The 19,987-nt window shown below is 41.2% G+C and overlaps 1 protein-coding gene across 2 annotated transcripts in view; it reads left to right on the plus strand.

Annotated features, from left to right (window-relative positions):
- The window catches only part of htatip2 (HIV-1 Tat interactive protein 2), a 38,700-nt gene that overhangs the window by 1,523 nt on the left and 17,190 nt on the right, over nt 1–19,987 (plus strand). Inside the window, exon 2 of one of the 2 annotated variants that reach the window (XM_088991453.1) lies at nt 12,128–12,267. The exons of the other annotated variant lie outside the window; for it this stretch is intronic. The gene's annotated coding sequence lies outside the window, so the exon portion shown is untranslated. The remainder of the gene's footprint in view (nt 1–12,127; nt 12,268–19,987) is intronic. 2 annotated transcript variants of the gene reach the window in all.

Genomic DNA, 19,987 nt, shown 5'->3' on the forward strand with positions numbered 1-19,987 from the left:
TTTAGCTTGTAGTAGACGTGCACATTCCACCATGATCCACTGCTGAAAAGGATGCATTGATCCTCTCCTCTTTCATTTAGAACTGCTTCATGTCACAAAGAGGGTACCGCAAGTGCTGAAGAATGAATGAATCGCTGTCTCTTTGTGTTGTCATATTATTTGTTTTGTTTTGTTTTTTTTGTGACATCAAGATGGCGCCGTGCCAGTGGCTGCCTTTCCAGCAGCTCCTGTATTTTGTTTTTCTACTTCTTTCTTTCCTTTCCTCTTCCTTTCATAACTTTGCCGCGGTGTTACTTCTGGGTAGAGTGAGCGATGGCGCGAATGACTGCCATTGCTCACCCGCACAAAACAAAACAAAAAAAGAGTTCTTATCCCATAACTGTAAAGTGACCATGAGAGTTTTGAAAGGTGCTGAAAAAAATGAAATGTATGATTATGATTATTATGCTGCTGATGATGATGCTTATTATTATTATTGTTATTATTATACTCGTTATTCTTCTTATTATGATTGTATGATTTTATTTTATTAATTTATTATTTTATGATGTTATTATTTAATAATAATAATTCATTTTATTATTATTTATTTTATTATTTTATAATGATGGTGATGATGATTGTTTTTATTCTTATGATTCTTATGATTATGATTATTACGGTTATTATGAGTATTATTATTATTACTGTTATAGTTGTTATTATTATTGTTATTATTATTATTATTTCAAAAAAAACGCCATTAGTTGGCCAAAATGAATAGATCATATAGTGAATGGTGCAAGAGGTTAAGCAAACATCTCTTTCAGTTCATTCCACGTGTCCCCCCCCCCCCACTTTCACCTTAACACAGATTCCCACTCGGGGTGTTTTGGCCGCGGCTTCACCTCCTCGCTTCTCGAGTAGCGGCTAAAGTCTCGCAGCATCTGGCGCAGGCGCTGCCACACACACACACCAAAAAAAAAAAAAGGCCCTTCACAACACGAGTGAGTTAGCAAAGCCTCACAGGCGCCGTGACAAGCATTAAATTGATATTAACTTTGTATTAAACATGCCCCCCCCGCCCCCCCTCACTCCCCTTTCTCGCCAAAATGGACCGCTGCCATGTCAGTGGACAAAGCGGCTTTTGGATGAACTCACGCTGCACCTGTTTTCTCCAACTTGGACGGACGGGGAAGTTCACCTTTTTTTTTCTTCCTTTTCACTCTTGATTTCACTTAAGCAAACCCCGCCCCTCTCAAACAACCAAAACATAACCGTTTCAACTTTTTTGTCTGTTTTCAATCCAGATAGTGAAACTCCAGCAGAGGGCTAACTAAATAAATACAGTGATACCTTGGCTTACGAACTTAATTGGTTCCCAGACAGTGTGTAAGTCGAGAAGTGTGTATCCCAAAAATTAGTTTCTCATAGGAAACCATTAAAATGAGAATAATCCGTTCCCAGGTCCCCATAAAACTTCATTTTCTAATTTCCCAAGCCTTAAAACTACACAAAATATACCTTAATTTATGTATAATAAATGTGTCATGTTATTATAATTAAAGAAATAAACTGGACTGTATAATAAAGTGGTTTTATTGACCTTTGTGATGGTCGTTGATGGCTTGATGGAATGGAGTGGCCGGTTTCCTCGGCATTAAACACTTGATGAGGAACGTAGCCTTCTACTTCCAACATCTTGAGCAATAATTCCTTGGCAGCTTTATCGTTAGAAGTGGCTGCCTCACCATGACGAATGACACTATGAATCCCTGTACGACACTTAAAGTTCTCGAAGCATCCGTGGCTAGCCTTGAACGTAACCTTCTTCTTTCACCATCTTGTGGAATGATCCTTTGTAGGTGCTTTCTCTGCCATAATTTTACCTAGTTCCTCATCAATTGTGTTCTGTTTAGCTGGGTCGATAGCTTTTCGCATCAAGTGTACAGATGGCTTGTGCGGGTTGTTTGTGGAGCCTGATTGATGGGATATTTTAACCTTGCAGTCTACACTCTATCAAAGTTTAAACTCTGACTGTCATCTGCCTGTCTTTTTAATGTTTAACCCACCTCCCCTCACTGCTGCGTTCTTGACCAATCACGTGGCTTTAACCAAAGACTTTGTTGCGGGGACGAGAGGACCAAAACAAGCCAGCTTCCATTTTGTTGTTAGAAGGACGGGCTCGTTCGCGAACGACACATCCTCATTGAGGCAGCTCTGTGTGACCCCCCCCCCACCCTCCAAATGCCCCCAACCCAACACCTGCAGGCAGCCTTTTTATGGGCCACAGCGTCGTATAAACACCCGCTGCCTCCGCGGGTCACCCGTGCGGAGCACCCAAGCGTCACCACGCAGGTTCAAGAACCCTGATTTATGTGGTTGTCAACACCGGTTTAACCCTTTTCGATTACATCATCTCAAAATGTGAAAGTTTTTTTTTGTGGAATCATCTTAAGGAAAGTTCGATGAAAATGTTTCTTCAGCCGTCATTTGTACTTATTTATAATAATCCATTTCATTTCTAAGCGCCTTTCAAAACTATCAAGGTCACTTTACAGTCACACGATCAGTTTTTCTGTGGGTGAGCAGCGGCAGCCACACGTACCAGCGTTCACTCAACCCGGAAATAACACAAATAGATATAAAATGAGCTAGCCAAGTAATGGATAACTAATAGCTAGCTAGTTAGATAGCTAATAGATCGCAAATCGATAGATAGCTAAGTTGTCAGCCAAATAATAATAATAATAATAATAATACATTTCATATTTAAGCACCTTTCAAAAAAACTCAAGGTCACTTTACATTCGCAGAATCAGTTTTTCTGTGGGTGAGCAGCGGCAGCCACACGCGCCAGCGTTCACTCAACCCGGAAGTAACACAAATAGATATAAAATGAGCTAGCTAAGTAATAACTAATAGCTAGCTAGTTAGATAGCTAATAGATCGCAAATCGATAGATAGCTAAGTAGTCAACCAGATAATAATAATAATAATACATTTCATATTTAAGCACCTTTCAAAAAACTCAAGGTCACTTTACATTCGCAGAATCAGTTTTTCTGTGGGTGAGCAGCGGCAGCCACACGCGCCAGCGTTCACTCAACCTGGAAATAACTCAAATACAGTAAAGTATCGTTATATCGATATCGATTATATCGATAGTACCGCTTATTACGATACTATTTCTATGACTGCAAGGAGAAAATTACATGCGCGCAGGGTCGGATATATCGATAGTCCCGGTTATATCGATATTTTTCGGACTCCCGAGAATATCGATATAACGAGACTTTACTGTAGATAGTAAGCTAGCTAGCTACCAAATCGATATCCAACAGATACCTAGCTATATAGCCAGCTAGATAGCAAATAGCTAGCAACTGATAATAATAATAGTTTAGTAGTAAATAGTTTTAAGTAGAAAATTATGATATATGGGGACCTAGGAACGGATTATTCTCATTTTAATGGTTTCTTATGGGACATTAATTTTTGGGATGCACCTTTTTTGCTTGACACTGTCTGGGAACCAATTAAGTTCGTAAGCCAAGGTATGACAGTCATAATAATAATACTACTACTAATAATAATGATAATTTAATTATCCAAAAAGAAGGCGCTTGGGTGGAGGAGGCGGAGGAAGGGGTTGCTTGACGGACTTGGCTGCCTGTTGGCCCCGCGGCATTGATGCCGTGTTGGCCGTATAATCGGATTGGCGCTGGCTGAAAGTGAGCCCGGCTGCTTATGTCACTTTGCGTCTCGTCAAGCTGAATAATACGCATGGCCAGAAAGGGGAGTGATCCGGAGTGAAGCGGAGTGAAGCGGAGTGAAGCGGACGCTTTGCCATTCAGCCTTCTCACTACTTTGTGGCGAAGCATTCCGAAAAGAGCGCCAGAGAGAGAGAAAGAGAGAGAAAGCCTCATTGGATTCATATATCGTTCTCACTCAAGCGTTTTCAGACATTTGCATAAGAGCGGGAAAGCCCACTCGGGAGCTTTTTGGGGATCGCTGCACTACTATCTGTTTTGCGGGCGTTCAAAAGTAAAAAAAAAGCCGCCCCGGGCGCAGTTGTTGGACTTGGCCTTTTGTGTTTTCATAGAAGATCCACAAAAAAAATGCTGGCTGGTGTTGCTATCTATTAGCTCGCTACCTGACTAGCTAGCAATGTGCTATCTATTAGCTATTTATTAGTTATCTATTAGCTAGATAGCTAACTTTCTATCTATTTGAGTTATTCCTAACTTGCAGCGTTGAGTTAAGGCTGGCTTGTATTGCTATCTATTAGCGATATACCTAGCTACCTGTTTGCTATATAGCTAGCTAGCTAGCTACTAACTATCTATTAGCTGTCTATTAGCTAGCGAGCTAATTTTCTATCTATTTGAGTTATTCCTAACTTGCAGCGTTGAGTCAAGGCTGGCTTGTGTTGCTATCTATTAGCTATATACCTAGCTATCTGTTTGCTATCTAGCTAGCTATTAGCTATCTATTTGCTAGCGAGCTAGCTTTCTATCTATTTGAGTTACTTCTGGGTTGAGTGAACGCTGGCTCGTGTTGCTATTTCTTAGCTATCTACATTGCTAGGTAGCTTTTTGCTATATATTAGCTATTTATTAATTATCTATTAGGTAGCTAGCTAACTTTCTATTTGAGTTACTTCCGGGTTGAGTGAACGCTGGCTCGTGTTGCTATCTACCTCACTAGCTCGCTATTTGTTATCTATTAGCTATCTACCCAGATAGCTAGCTATTTGTTATCTATTAAATATTTATTAGTTATCTATCAGCTAGCTGGCTAACTTTCTATCTATTTGAGTTATTTCCGGGTTGAGTGAACGCTGGCTCGTGTTGCTATCTACCGAGCTGGCTAGCTATTTGCTATCTATTAGCTAAAATAATAATAATAATAATAATCATCATCATCATCATCATCATAATAATAATACATTTTAAGCGCTATCTTGCTAGCTATCTATTAGTTAGCTAATTTTCTATCTATTTGAGTTATTCCGGGTTGAGTCAAGGCTGGCTTGTGTTGCTATCTATTAGCTATATACCTCGTTATCTGTTCGATATCTACATAGCAAACTATTAGCTATTGATTAGCTAGCTAGCTCACTCTCCATCTATTTGAGTTACTTCCGGGTTGAGTGAACGCTGGCTCGTGTTGCTATCTATTAGCTGTCTACCTAGCTAGCTCACTATTTGCTATATATTAGCGATCTAGTTAGCTATCTATTAGTCATCTATTAGCGAGCTAACTTTCTATCTATTTGAGTTATTCCGGGTTGAGTCAACGCCGGCTCGTGACGCTATCTATTAGCTATATACATAGCTATCTGTTTGCTATCTAGTTAGCAACTCGAAAATAAGACTTCCTGAATATTCAGCGCGAGTCCTAAAACGTACAATATAGCTAGCTATATGCGCTGGAATCTTTGTCAAATACGCTCAGTAGAAGTCATTTGAAGTCATTTTACAAATTATGACCGCAACTTGTCCGGAAGTGTCGGTTGTCCTTTAAATGTAGTCACGATACAATTTAACCTCAGCAGTTTCAGGGTGAGAAATATTTGTAGTGTCGCCTCAGATGTGGCAGACGGACTTTTTGGGGAGCCTGCACGGCCATTTTGGGTTTCCTCAACCCGGATGTGGCCCATCAGCTGCTCCATTAAACCAGTTGAAAGTCCCTGAGGCATGATGACCATCGGGACGCTCGGGGTCTTTGCTTCAGACAAACGGCAAGAATGCCTTGCGACTGACTTTCCGCTCGGCGGACCCCCCACGTCTAATTTTTTCCGCAGTCGGCCCAAACTTCTTTGTGGCTTGTAATTTATCCCCTCATTGCCTTACAAGCACTCTGATAAGCCATCGGTGAGGTACCCCCTGCTGCTCTAAATGGTTTCAAACCCCCCACCTCTGTCCTACTCTTTGGCTTGTCAATTCCACCAACCATCAAGCAAATCCACCTCAAAGGGTGCAGAGGTCCCAGGTTCAATTCAGGTCTTCTTAAAGGACAACCGACACCTCCTGACAAGTTGCGTCCATCATTTGTAAAATGACTTCTACTGAGTGTATTTTACAAAGATACCACCGCATATTAAAGCTATTTTTTACCTTTTAAAACTTACGCTGAAGATTCAGGAAGTCTCGTTGATGATGATGCCCTATGTGACGTCACGCAGGGAACGCCCCTGACCGAGAAAGCGACACGCAATGCATTTCGGGTACTTTGTTTGGTCTGCGACATGCGTCCATGTTTTTTAATTTGAACAATCCACGATGGTGATTTGCAAAATGGCCGTTGATGACAATTGCTATAATAATCATAATAATAATAATAATACATTTCATTCATAAGTATTATAATAATAATAATACATGTCATTCATAAGCGCCTTTCAAAACTCTCGGTCACTTTACAGTCACAGTATAAGTTTTTCTGCAGGTGAGCAGCGGCAGCCACACGCGCCAGCGTTTACTCAACCCGGAAATAACTCAAATAGATAGAAAGCTAGCTAGCTAGCCAATCGTTAACCAACAGATACCTATCTAGATAGTCAGCCAACTCGATAGCAAATGGAGAGCTAGCTAGATAGCCACCCAGCTAGCTCTCTATTTGTAATCCCAGCAGATCGCCGTTCAGGCCTCACAGTTATACATTCCCATCCAAAGCCACTTTACATTGCAATGCTTTTACTCCGCTTTAGGGTGTTTGTCCTGAACACCGCCGATTAATACCTGTTGCAAAGTTTGGACATCTGCAAATGTTCCAAATAGCTGAATTCACACCAGTAACTGGATAATAAACAAACAAACCAAAAAAATGAAATGGCTACATTCCCATCCACAGCCACACTTTACAAAGCAATGTTTTGACTCCGCTCTCATACGAAAATGCATACAAAGAAGCCTGGAAAGGACACCCGAAGAAAGAAAAAACAAAAAAAAGATGTTGATAATCACCACCGAGTGCCCAGGCGAAATAATAATAATGATGACATTGATGAGGCACAATGATCTCATTAATTAAAAGCGGTATCAATTCATGCCCTATTGCGACATGTGACAAAGAAGGAGATTGAAAGAAACGGCCGTGAGAGCACAAGAAGGGGACCAGTTAATTAGCAAGAAGGAGCATCTCAAGGAGTTCTGAGAAGAAAACCTCCATTCATCCTCTGTGTTCATGAGAACGTCTTGAAGAGTTTCGGGGAGTTGGGGTGGTCGGGGGGGGGGGGCCTTCAGAGCCAATCCGAGCCGGGACCGAAGGCCACTCTGTATGCGCTCGCCTTCCTTGATTGAATTTGGACAGTCGTTCCTTTTAATTTGCAGCATTATTGTCATCCAACCGGGGACTTTCTTTTGATAGCCGATCGTCAAGTAAAAGGGTTTGGAGTGCAAGTCAAGGATGTTGCCTACCCCCAACCACCCCCATTTTCCATCCCTTTCGTCCCCACGCCACCTCACCCCCCCCGGATGAGCTCTGGCCAAGGAAGGATGAGTGGCAGAGGATTTGGAGAGAGAGGATGAAGTTTTAATTGAGGCACTTGTGGCTTTGAAAGCAGGGCTAATTTAGCCACAGTTCCTTCACGAGTGCATGAGATGATTGAAACAGTGATGGGGTCAAAGGTCGCAGGGACTCAAAGTATCCTTTTTTTTTTTTGAAGGGAGGTCTATATTGGATCTTTTGTTGGTGGTGAATTTGAAGTGGCCGAATGTGTCGTTAAAAAGAAAATAATCCTTGAAGGTGGGGGGGGGGGGGGGGGGGGGGGGGGGGGGGCACTTCTAATGGCGTTTTATTGTTTCTCTCTCAATACAACTGAAAAATACTAAACTCCAATACTATTTTTTTCGGGAAGATTTCATAAACCGGCTTTAATAATAATAATAATAATAATAATAATAATAATAATACATTAGCTACACGCGCCAGCCTATACTGAACTCGGAATAATAGAAATCTAGCTAGCCAGCCAACCACATAGCAAATAGGTAGCCAGCTACGTAGCCTGCTAGATAGCCAGGTAGGTAGCCAGCTAGCTATCTGGCTATCTAGCCAGCTTGCCGGCTAGCTTTGAAGAATGTCAGATAGTTAGCCAGCTAGGTAGCTAGCTAGATAGCCAGCCACATAGCTAATAGACAGCAAATAGGTTGGCAGCTAAGTTACCAGCCAGGTAGCCAGATAGCTGGCTAGCTTTGAAAAAAAGGTCAGATAGGCAGCCAACTCGGTAGCCAGCTAGGAAGCTAGCTAGATAGCCAGCCATATAGCTCATAGACAGCAAATAGGTAGCTAGCCAGGTAGCCAGCTAGTTAGCCAACTAGATAGGTAGCCAGCTAGTTAGCCAACTGGTTAGATAGCAAATAGGTAGCTAGCGAGGTAGCCAGCTAGGTAACCAGCTAGGTAGCCAGCCAGGTAGGCAGCCAGTTCGCCAGCGAGGTAGCCAGCGAGGTAGCCGGATAAATAAAAAGAAGTGAAGAGAGGAAAAACTTTTCACACGTGCACTACCGTTACTTCATAGCAATGACCAGGGTGAGTGGCAAAAAAAAAAAAAAACAATAAAAATACTTTTGGGCCACTTAACTGCTGGAAATTGAACGTCTCCGAATCGAATGTGGATTTTATAATTTGACGCGTTACAAAGATGGCTTTGCGCTCGTAAATGTGATCAAGCCAAATTCGATGCAAATTTTGAGGAATCGGAAGCAGAAGGGGAACAGCTTGGATGGAAGAACCACATTGGCGTCAAAGCAGTTTTTGAACATCTTTTTATGGTATCATTTGTTGAAATCGAGGCCTGATCAGAGCTTAACCTCCCCAAGGTCCACGTGGGTCTCTGAGGACTTGAGGAAAATGCAAAGCGTTTGCACACTTTTGCACCAGAAGGAGGCAACAGTCACTGACCTCCGCCGCACCGTTTTTACATTTAAAGGACAACCGACTTATTATTATTATTAGACATATTATATATATTACATTTATATAATATATCCAACATATACATTATACAGTATATATATATATTATATATGATAGTGACCTTGAGTTATGGAAGGATCTTATAAATGAAATGTATTATTATTATTGTATATTGTCTTATTTTTATATTTTGTATTGTATATTTTATAGTATTATGTTTTATATTATATTACATTTATTATATTATATATATATATATAATATACTTTATATTATATTATTACTTTACACTACATTACGTTTTATATTTTTGTATATTTTTTATATATTGTATTGTATATTTTATAGTATTATATTTTATATTATATTACATTTATTATATTATATATAATATACTTTATATTATATTCCTTTACATTATATATTTTATATTTTTTATATATTTGTTTATATTTGTTTATATTTTGTATTGTATATTTTATAGTATTATATTACATTTGTTATATTATATACTACATAATATACATTATATTATATTATATTATATTATATTATCAGTTTGTGAACATCAACACAGGAGCAACAACACCGCAGTGGCATTTGGACATTTTTCTCTGTGGATTTGCAAGTCATGAATTTGTTACCATGAAAAGGTTTTTGCAAAAGAAGTGTGGGGACGTTTTTTTTTTTTTTTTTTGAGTGGGGGGATTTGAAGTTTTGTGCTCAACTCTTTGGAAAATTCAAAGTTAAGAGAGGAGGGGGAGGAACCTGATAGAGGGTGATGTATGGAAGCGTCACAGTAAGAGTTGATTCACTGGCTTCTAAGGGAGCCATTCACCACCGCTCAGAGACTGTCTATAGCGGGGCAATCAAGCATAGGACGAGGAGGCTTTAGCTCAAAAATACAACACCACCACCACCGCTGAGCTCCACCCTTCCAGCGCACACACACACACACACACACACACACACACACACACACACACACACACACACACACACACACACACACACACACACACACACACACACACACACACACACACTCTGGTACCTGTGAAAGTCTCTCATCTGGGATAAAAGACACCATTAAAGGACAATCGACGCCTCCGGACGAGTTGCGTCCATAATTTGTAAAATGACTTCAAATCAATTCTACTGAGCGTATTTTAGAAATATTCCACTGTATATAGAGCTATATTTTACCTTTTAACACTCGCACTGAATATTCAGGAAGTCTTGGTTTTGAGTTGGTGACGAGTCCGTACGTGACGTCACTAAAGGACCGCCCCTGACCAAGAAAGCGACCCACAATCCATTTTGCGGTACTTTGTTTGGTCTGAAAACTTCGTGTTGATCCAAGTTGATGGCGATGTTAGAAGGAAAACATACATAACCCGATGGTGAATCGTTGTGTGTTGCATCAAGACTACTATTTGATACTAGTTGACACAAATTCCTAGCAGACAAATCAGCCCATTTCCAACGGATCTTTTCTGGGACGCTACATTGCTGTCATTGACGGCTTGAATTGATAAGGGAGGACTCCTTTAATTGATTGCAAACATTTATGCTTTCCTCTTCAGAACTATTTGAATCATATTCATAACTGGATGAGTCACAAGAAAGGATCTTTTTCCCAAATCTGAACTCTCTAAAGCCATTGTTTTGATTCTGGAGCAAGGGAAGACGTCTTGGCGTGACGTCACGAACAAGGGGGCGGGACCTTCTGAAACTGGCACCCTGAACCGGTTGCTAGCTAGGAGCTAACTTACTGATGCTAGCTAGGAGCTAACTTAGTGATGCAATCTTCAAGTCAAGTAAGGAAACTGGCTAACATTTAGCTATCTAATACCCCAAAAAGTTTGCCCACCCCTGCCCTAACCCTAACCCCGAACCCTCACCCATAATCCTAACAAACTTACTAAAACTTTCCAAACCTTTCCAAAGCGTCACAAAAGATTCCAAAACTTTCCAAAAACTTTCCAAAACTTTCCAAACCTTAGCATTAACCTTAACATCAACCTTAACCCTAACTCCTAACACTAACCCCTATTCCTAAACCTTAACCCTAACCTGAACATCACTCTAAAACTGATACCAAGCCTAACACTGACCCTAACCCCAAACCCTCACCCCCTAACCCCGAACCCTCACCCCGAACCCTCACCTTAACAAACTTTCCAAAACGTTCCAAAACTTTTCAAAAACCTTCAAAAACTTTCAAAAATTTTCCAAAACTTTTCAAAAACCTTCAAACACTTTCACAAACTTTGCCAAAACTTTCCAGAACTTTCCAAAACCTTAACCCTGACTCCTAACCCCTAACACTAACCCCTATTCCTAAACCTTAACCCTAACCATAACTCTAAAACGTATCCAAACCTAACCGTAAGCCTAACAGTCCAGTGACGTGCGGTCAGTGGAGGCAGGTGAGGCAGTGCCTCACCTGTCATCATGGAAAGCTGTCATGGAAATATCAAATGAAAAAATAAATTAAACAGTTATATGTATTTAGTGATTTGTACTTTAAAGTTCTTGTCTATTTAACTTCACCGTTTTAGGATTTTTTTCAAAATCGCTGAATTTTCACATTTACCGTTCAAATACTAAGTAGAGACGAACCATAACTCTAAAACTTATTCCAAACCTAACCGTAAACCTAACCCTAACACTGACCCTAACCCCAAACCCTCACCCTGAACCCTTACACTAACAAACTTTCAAAAACGTTTCAAAAACTTTTCAAAAACTTTCAAAAACTTTCAAAAAACTTTTCCAAAACTTTTTCAAAACTTTTTCAAAACTTTTCAAAACTTTTCCAAAACTTTTCCATAAATTTCCAAAACTTTTAAAAACTTTTAAAAACTTCCCCAAAACTTTCAAAAACTTTCCAAAACTTTCCCAAAACTTTCAAAAACTTAAAAAAAAAATCAAAGACGTTCCAAAATATTCCAAAACTTTCCAAACCTTAGCATTAACCTTAACATCTACCTTAAAAACAGACGCAATCTTGATAAAGCACAGTGTGTATGTTCTTTGAATCTATTTCCATTCCACCCCTACGGCCAATATGCAGGTGCGCCTTATATGTGAAGTCATCTTGAGACACAACAGGTCTCGCAACGAGTTTCAGCAGCCATCGACTCCATTTCACCCTTGTAGAAGAAGTTCAGTATCGGATGTATTTCAATGTCAAAAGTGAGGTCCTAATTTGCGTTGGCAGAGACGGCCGGCCGTGACGCATTGCAGCATCTGGTGGCGCCATGATCTGTCTGCTGCATCTGTTGTCGAGTGAGCCACTCAGACGCGGCGACAAATAGCCTTCGAACACGCGGCGTCAATCCCACAAAGGCATGCAAAGAGGTACAAACGGGCTGGTGGCCGAAGGCCTAAAGCGGGGGTCCTCGGGGGCGGCGGCGGGGTGAACAGAAGGGCCAAAAGAGAAAAGCGGAGAATACAGTCATTACCCACCCAGGGCTCGACTTCTCTGGCCCATTAGTTGCCGGCGGCCGTGACCAATTGGGTTTTGTTGCTGCGAGTGGGGGTCAACCGGTGGTGGTCTTTGCTTTCTATCATGGACGCTCACTCAGCCATTAGAACGCATTTTCAAACGAGCGGATTTTCCCGTGTATGCGGCGTACTCCGAATGAATTGGGTACAGTGGGACCTTGGCTTACGAACTTAATTGGTTCCCAGAGAGAGTGTGTAAGGTGAAAAGTGTGTATCCCAAAAAATAATTTCCCATAGGAAACCATTAACATGAGAATAATCCGTTCCCAGGTCCCCATAAAACATCATTTTCTACTTTCTAATTTTTAAAAACTACACAACATATACTTTATTGTATGTATAATAAATGTGCTATGGTATTATAATTAAAGAAATAAACCGTACACTATAATAAAGTCGTCTTACTTGTGATGGTCGTTGATGGCTTGATGGAATGGAGTGTCCGGTTTCTTCAGCATTAAACACTTGATGAGGAACGTAACCTTCTTCTTTCACCATCTTGAGGAATGATCCCTTGAAGATGCTTTCTCCGTGATAATTGTATCTAGTTCATCAATTGTGATCTGTTTAGCTGGGTTAATAGCTTTTTGCATCAAGTGTCCAGATGACTTGTGCTGATTATTTTCTTCTGTGCTGTATGTCAAGCATATTAGCATATTTGACAAGAAGGCTGACTTTGACATTGCAAATGGTGATTTGGTGTTTATTAACTCATTTGCTGGTTACCTAGCTAGCTAGCTATATGCTATCTATTCACCATCTAGCTGGCTGGCTATCTGACTGGCTATCAACCTGGCTATCGATACCAGCTTCCACCTTCTGTCAATAGAAACACGTGTTCAAAGACCTGCCACTTTGAAAATTTGACCGGCGGGGTGGCTTTCATTCATTCATGTGAAGCTTTTCAACGTACAATACAATACAATATCGCCAATGACACCTCACCTCATCTGATACATTGATACCTCAGCTTACGAACTTAATTGGTTCCCAGAAAGTGTGTGTAAGGCGAAAAGTGTGTCTTCCAAACTTTAATTTCCCATAGGAAACCATTAAGAATGAGAATAATCCGTTTCCGGGTCCCCATAAAACATAATTTGTATTCTCAAACTTTTTTCTCAATCAGTGAGGCTTCTTGTGGGTCATTTAATCACTTTGTAAGAATTGCATAGGTCTGTACGTTGTTTTTTTTGTCCTGTCAGAGGCGGAATAAAAGACCAGTTAGCCACCTAGCGGGCCTGCTAATTCTCCATGTCAAATACAATGGCTGCAATTATATGGTAATCAGTGTTGGTGGCTCATACCTTTTCTGCTAGGCGTATGTCTGGCCAAGCTGCCTCTCGAGGAGGGTGTGGAGAGAAGGGGGGAGGCAGAGGGGGGGTAGTAGCCTTTAGTCACGGCTTATTATTGACCCATTAGACAGCCGTCCCTCTGGCAGAAAGAAACTTGTCGCTTCGCGGGGGCCGTATTGCGCTCAACCTCGTTTGAATGAATGAATGTGATTTTTTTTTTTTTTTTTGCGGAGTATATTCAGGCGGACAAAGAGAATTAAGATCCGAAATTGAGATTGTCATTCCGACTATGTTAATGATGGAAACGGTTGATCATGTGATTCAAGCTTTTAAGTGTTTGCAACACGTTTACTTTTACCATTGCTACCATCATTAAGAACACGGAAGCTATGAAGGGTGTTTCTGTGTTGGCTAAGCAAAGGTCTCAGGCAATAAAAAAGGTTGAAACATTTCTGTTGGTTTGGATTAACGAAAAGCAGCTAGCAGGGGACAGTGTGTGAGGGTATTATCGCCGAGAAAGCACGGCAACTTCACTCGGAAGTTGTGTTTAAGCTCTCAGTCGTGCAGGAGTGGTCCATCGATGAAAAGGTTTCTCAGCCGCCATATGTACTTCTTTTCACTCGGAAGGTGACTCTCCTTCCAAACAGTAACTCCCTCCCTCCGTCCCTCCTCCCACTCCATTCCATCAAGCCATCAACTACCATCACAAAGGTAAATAAAACGTTATTATACAATACAGTTTATTTCTTTAATAACAATACAATAGTACATTTATTATACATAAAATAAGGTATATTTTGTGTAGTTTGAAGGCTTATTTAGTAGAAAATTACGTTTAATGGGAACCTGGGAACGGATAATTCTCATTTTAATGTTTTTTATGGGAGGTACATGTTCAGAAGACGAACTTTTTGCCTTACACACACTTTCTGGGAACCAATTAAGTTCGTAAGCTGAGGTATCACTGTATTGATAAAAAACAGATGTAACTCGACACTGGCAATATTGTATTGTCTTGTACGCACATTTATTATACATAAAAGAATGTATATTTTGTGTAGTTTTCAGGCTTATTTAGTAGAAAATTATGTTTTATGGGAACCTGGGAACTGATTATTCTCATTTTAATGGTTTCTTATGCGGAAGTACATGTTGAACATTTCGCCTTACACACACTTTCTAGGAACCAATTATATTTGTAAACTGAGGTAACACTGTATTGATAACAAAACAAAAAACACATGTAACTCGACATTGGCGATATTGTATTGTACGCACATTTATTACACATTAAATCAGGTATATTTTGTGTAATTGTAAGGCGTATTGCGGATAAAATTATGTTTTATGGGAACCTGGGAACGGATTATTCTCATTTTAATGCTTTCTTATGGGGAAGTACGTTTGGCAGACTAACTTTTCGCCTTACACACACTTTCTGGGAAGCAATATTGTTCGTGAGCTGAGGTATCACTGTATTTCCAACCTCTACTCCCATTTTATATCCACTTGACCGATACAGACCCCCCCCCCAAAAAACAAAAAAAAACAGACCCGCTCTTTGTCACTCGACCGTCAAATAATTGGCAAATGTGTTGTTTTGATATAACCCTCCGAGTTCTGTCAACTGTGAAGCTTGCCCTCTGAACCCCCTTCTCCCCCCCTCACCCCCCCGAGTGCAAGCCAAAGCTCTCTTTGTTAACCTAATGTGCTTTTACCAGTTGCTTTCTGCCAGGGAGACATCTGCTGTGTGCAAGCAGTCAATATTGTGAGGACAGTTCAAAGCGGGCCAGTTCATTATCTGTGTCAGCTTAACAACCCAAAGGTAGCGCTCCAAGGGACACAAGGGGGAGGTGACGGCAGAAAAGGGGGGGATGCCAGGGGTTGACACAATATGTGAAGACACAATAGACTCCTCATTAAGCAGTGATTTATCATGATGGGATGGCCAGGTCAACCTTTGCCCCCACCACCACCACCACCCCTCTCTCGCATTGCGCACACACATAGCTCTTGAAAATGATTCTATTGTCGTGGAATAGAGTGATGTTGAAAGTAAAATATAGTGATATCTTGGCTTACGAACTTAATTGGTTCCCAGACAGAGTGTGTGAGGCCAAGTGTGTATCCCAATAATTTATTTCTAATAGGAAGCCATTAAAATGAGAATAATCAGTTCACAGGTCCCCATAAAACGTAATTTTCTACTTTATAATTTCTGTTGTTTTTCTAATTTAGGCGTTGGTTGTTCTTTAAAGGACAACTGATTCCACCGGACATGTTGTGTCCATAATTTGTAAAATCACTTCAAATACTGAGCGTATTTTACATATAACTACTGCATATAGCTATATTTTACGTTTTAAGACTCGCGCTGAATATTCAGGAAGTCTTGTTTTCGAGTTGGTGACGATTCCTGACGTCACGGAAGGAACGCCCCTGACCGAGAAAGTGACACACAATGCATTTTGGGTACTTTGTTTGGTCTGAAAACTTCGTGTTGATCCGTGTTGATGGCGAAATTAGAAGGAAAACGCATAAAAAAACGCGATGGTGAATCATTGTGTGTTGCATCAAGACTACTATTTGATAGTAGTTGACACAAATGAGCCCATTTCCAACGGAGCTTGGGCGCCATCTTGTGCATTTTCAGGGACGCTACATTGGAGTCCTGATGGCTCGAATTGATACGCAAGGACTTCTTTAATGGATTGCAAACATTTATGCTTTCCTCTTCAGAACTATTTGAATCATATTCATAACTGGATGAATAACAAGAAAGCATCTTCTCCGAATCGGAACTCTGAAGCCATTGTTTTGATTCTAGAGCAAGGCATGACGTCCTTGCGTGACGTCACGAACAAGGGGGCGGGACCTACTGAAACTTTCCGAGGTCATTTTGAAGTCGTTTTCGGACACTTTAACTCATTTTTATTGGTGTTTTTCATTTGACTAAAAATATAAGTGTGCTTGTTTTTGGTATTTTAGATGCTATAAAAGTTTTTCTGATGTCAGTTAGGAAACAAAAAATAGTTTCGGTTGTCCTTTAAAACGACACAAAATATCTTATTGTACGTAGAAAAAATGAGCTGTTGTATTGGAATTAAAGAAATAAAGTCGTTTTATTATATTCTTCTCATGTTAATGGTTTCCTCTGGGAAAATTAATGTTTGGAAGACACACTTTGCCTTAAACACACTTTTTGGGAACCAATTATGTTTGCAAGCTGAGGTATCACTGTACTTATATTGATGATAAGAGCGCAAGTTTCCCAGTTTAAACTGCTCATTGTTTAAAGACAAAAAGGTCAAGTGGTCAGATGCCGAATAGCCACAGGATGGCCAATTGGGCTATGATCATCTCTCATTGATCTTTATTGATCGTTATAATCCCATAAAGGGGATGCTGTCAATGTGTGTGTGTGTGTGTGTGTGTGTGTGTGTGTGTGTGTGTGTGTGTGTGTGTGTGCGCGCGCGTGTGTGTGTGTGTGTGTGTGTGTGTGAAAAGGGGCGTTGCGGCTGAGTTACGGGGGTTTATTCCGTCTGCTGGTCTTGTCAGCGAAGGCCTGGTTGTGTGGCGAAGAATGATGAAGGCAGGTGGTGTGACTAAAGCGAGAACAGGACCAAATTGGGCGGATGCGAAGTCTTTAGCGAAGGGAGGAGGAGAAGATGGGGATGGGGGGACGGGGGGGGGGTCTGTCGCCAGTCAAACACCCACCCAACTGTTCTGTCTTTCAGCGCCCCTTCTGCCCATTTCTGCCTCTCTTTCTCGTTCCTCTCCTCTTTTCTTCTCCAAATGCATTATTAACAAAACGGTTTACAAACCCTGGCTGGTACATTATCCACGACCGCCTCCCGCGAGATTGATTTAGGCAAATGGATTCAGAAAGGGAGGCGGGGGAGGCGGGGGAGGGAGAGGCGGTGTGGAAAGGATGGAAAAAGCCAAAAAGGGGGTGTGTGCTGGTGGCTTTACAAATCCACCACATGGGCCATGTTGAATATTCCTTTTTTGGTGTGCATTTTGAGCAGCCATACATTAAACGCTCATTATACAGCCTTTATGTGCTAAAAAGGAGCCCCCAAATAAAAAGACATCTCCGGGAGGGCAAAGCGGCTAAAGATGCACTCTGATCTTCTTGCATATGCATGCATGGAGCATCTTTACAGGCTTTCAAGATCTTTCGTCAAACGCCACAACCAAGACAATTGGGAAATACGTCAAGACATTCACAAGTAAATACATACATAAATAATGACATTTATACAGTGATAGCTCGGTTTACGAAGCCCTTGGCTTACGAACTTTTCCGTTTACGAACGTTAAATTTAGGAAACTTTTACCTTGGCATACCAACGATTTTTCGGGATACACACGGAGCTGCCACAATGAGTGACGTGTCGTTGGCGAACGAGCCCGTTCTCGTAACAAGAAAATGGTTGCCGGCTCGTTTTTGTCCTCTATTCCCCGCCCCCAGTCTTCGGTTAAAGGCACGTGATTGGTCAAGAACGCAGCCGTGAGGGCAGGTGGTTTAAACATGAAAGAGACAGGCAAACGACAGAGAGAGAGAGTGACGAAATGGATAGAAAACAGTGAAAGTTGGACTCGTTTCAACTTTGATAGTTCAAAAGCACAGTGTAGACTGCAAGGTTAAAATATCCCATCAATCAGGCTCCACAAATAACCCGCAAAAGCCATCTGTACACTTAATGCAAACAGCTATCAATCCAGCTAAACAGATCACAATTGATGAACTAGATACGATGATCACACAGAAAGCACCTACAAGGCATCGTTCCTCAAGATGGTGAAAGAAGCCTATGTTCCTCATCAAGTGTTTAAGCGGCCACTCCATTCCATCAAGCCATCAATGACCATCACAAACGCAAATAAAACCACTTTATTATACAGTACAGTTTATTTCTTTAATTATAATACCATAGCACATTTATTATACATAAAATAAGGTATATTTTGTGTAGTTTTAAGGCTTAGAAAAGTAGAAAATAATGTTTTATGGGGATCTGGGAACGGATTATTCTCATTTTAAGGGTTTCCTATGTGAAATTAATTTTTGGGATACACACTTTTCACTTTACACACTCTGTCTGGGTACCAATGAAGTTTGTAAGGCAAGGTATCACTGTACGTCACTTCCTCGTGTCGTGTCTCATTGTGAGCAGGCGTGTTTGTATTGTTCAATCACAATTAAAAAAACAACAAAGAACAGTCTGTGTAAGCTCTCAGTGGTACAGGAGTGGTCCATCGGTGAAAAGATTTCTTCAGACGTCATCTGTACTTCTTTCAAGGTGTCGGACGTTTCGCTTCTTATCCAAGAAGCTTCGTCAGCAAACTAAAGTCTTACTGGCAGTTTATATATATATATAATATATCCCCCTACTGTCCAGACATGGCAGTGCCGGACTCTGCTATGATAGGTCCCTGCTCTCAGGTTGGGGGGGAGCAGGGGACTAATCCCTGCGGCTCCACTGATCGCTTCTATTGTCCAGACTAACGACTGGCCTGATTGCCCAATTTGCCCTGGCATCACCTCATCATTATAACTAAGCCTATGTTGCCTAAGAAGGCTGTTGTAGGAACGATCCAAATTGAACCTCACCCCACCACGGCGATTTAGTGAAGGGTTTTGCTGTTTGATGAAAATAGCTTCTTTTACTCCCCCTTTCAAACCACCTATTTTCTTCCGCTAAGATTTTAACCTCATTGTGGCCAAATTAGCCGACACCACTTTTCCGATTAAAGCTGCCTGACACCGAATTCCCTCCGGTGGCCCCCCAGATCATTACCGGATCATAAGCCGCTTGACGCAACTCGGACAGGTATCTCCCCCCCCCCGTCGGTAGCGTCCCTGGGATTGCGGCCTGATTTGCAAGCCAAGCCTTTGGTCCCCACAGACAAGTCTTTGGGGGTCGCATGCGTAGCTCCTCTTGGCACCCGAGCTGGCTTATTGTGTCTTTGCCGCCATTATGTTGGCTAATTGGCTGTGAGGGGTATTAGGCGAGGTCCCGGCGATGGCGAATGGAACGTGACATCTGATCTGATGTCCACTTAAGACGAGGACGTCATTGAGTCAGCCGGTGCTTCAAGGCAGACTTTTCCTTTGGGCTGCGGCTTTACATCTGATTGATGATTGATGGCTTTTCGGAAGACAAACAAACCCCTTTGGGGGGAAAAGGGATTGGACATTGGCTCTTGTTGTCCTTGATTTCCGACTGGCATTTCCACATGTATTTGTTTTGGGAAAGTGTTTTGAAAACATGTGT

The sequence above is a fragment of the Hippocampus bargibanti genome, linkage group LG03 (assembly GCF_051943395.1).
Source record: "Hippocampus bargibanti isolate YZ-2025 linkage group LG03, ASM5194339v1, whole genome shotgun sequence".
Lineage (NCBI taxonomy): Eukaryota > Metazoa > Chordata > Actinopteri > Syngnathiformes > Syngnathidae > Hippocampus > Hippocampus bargibanti.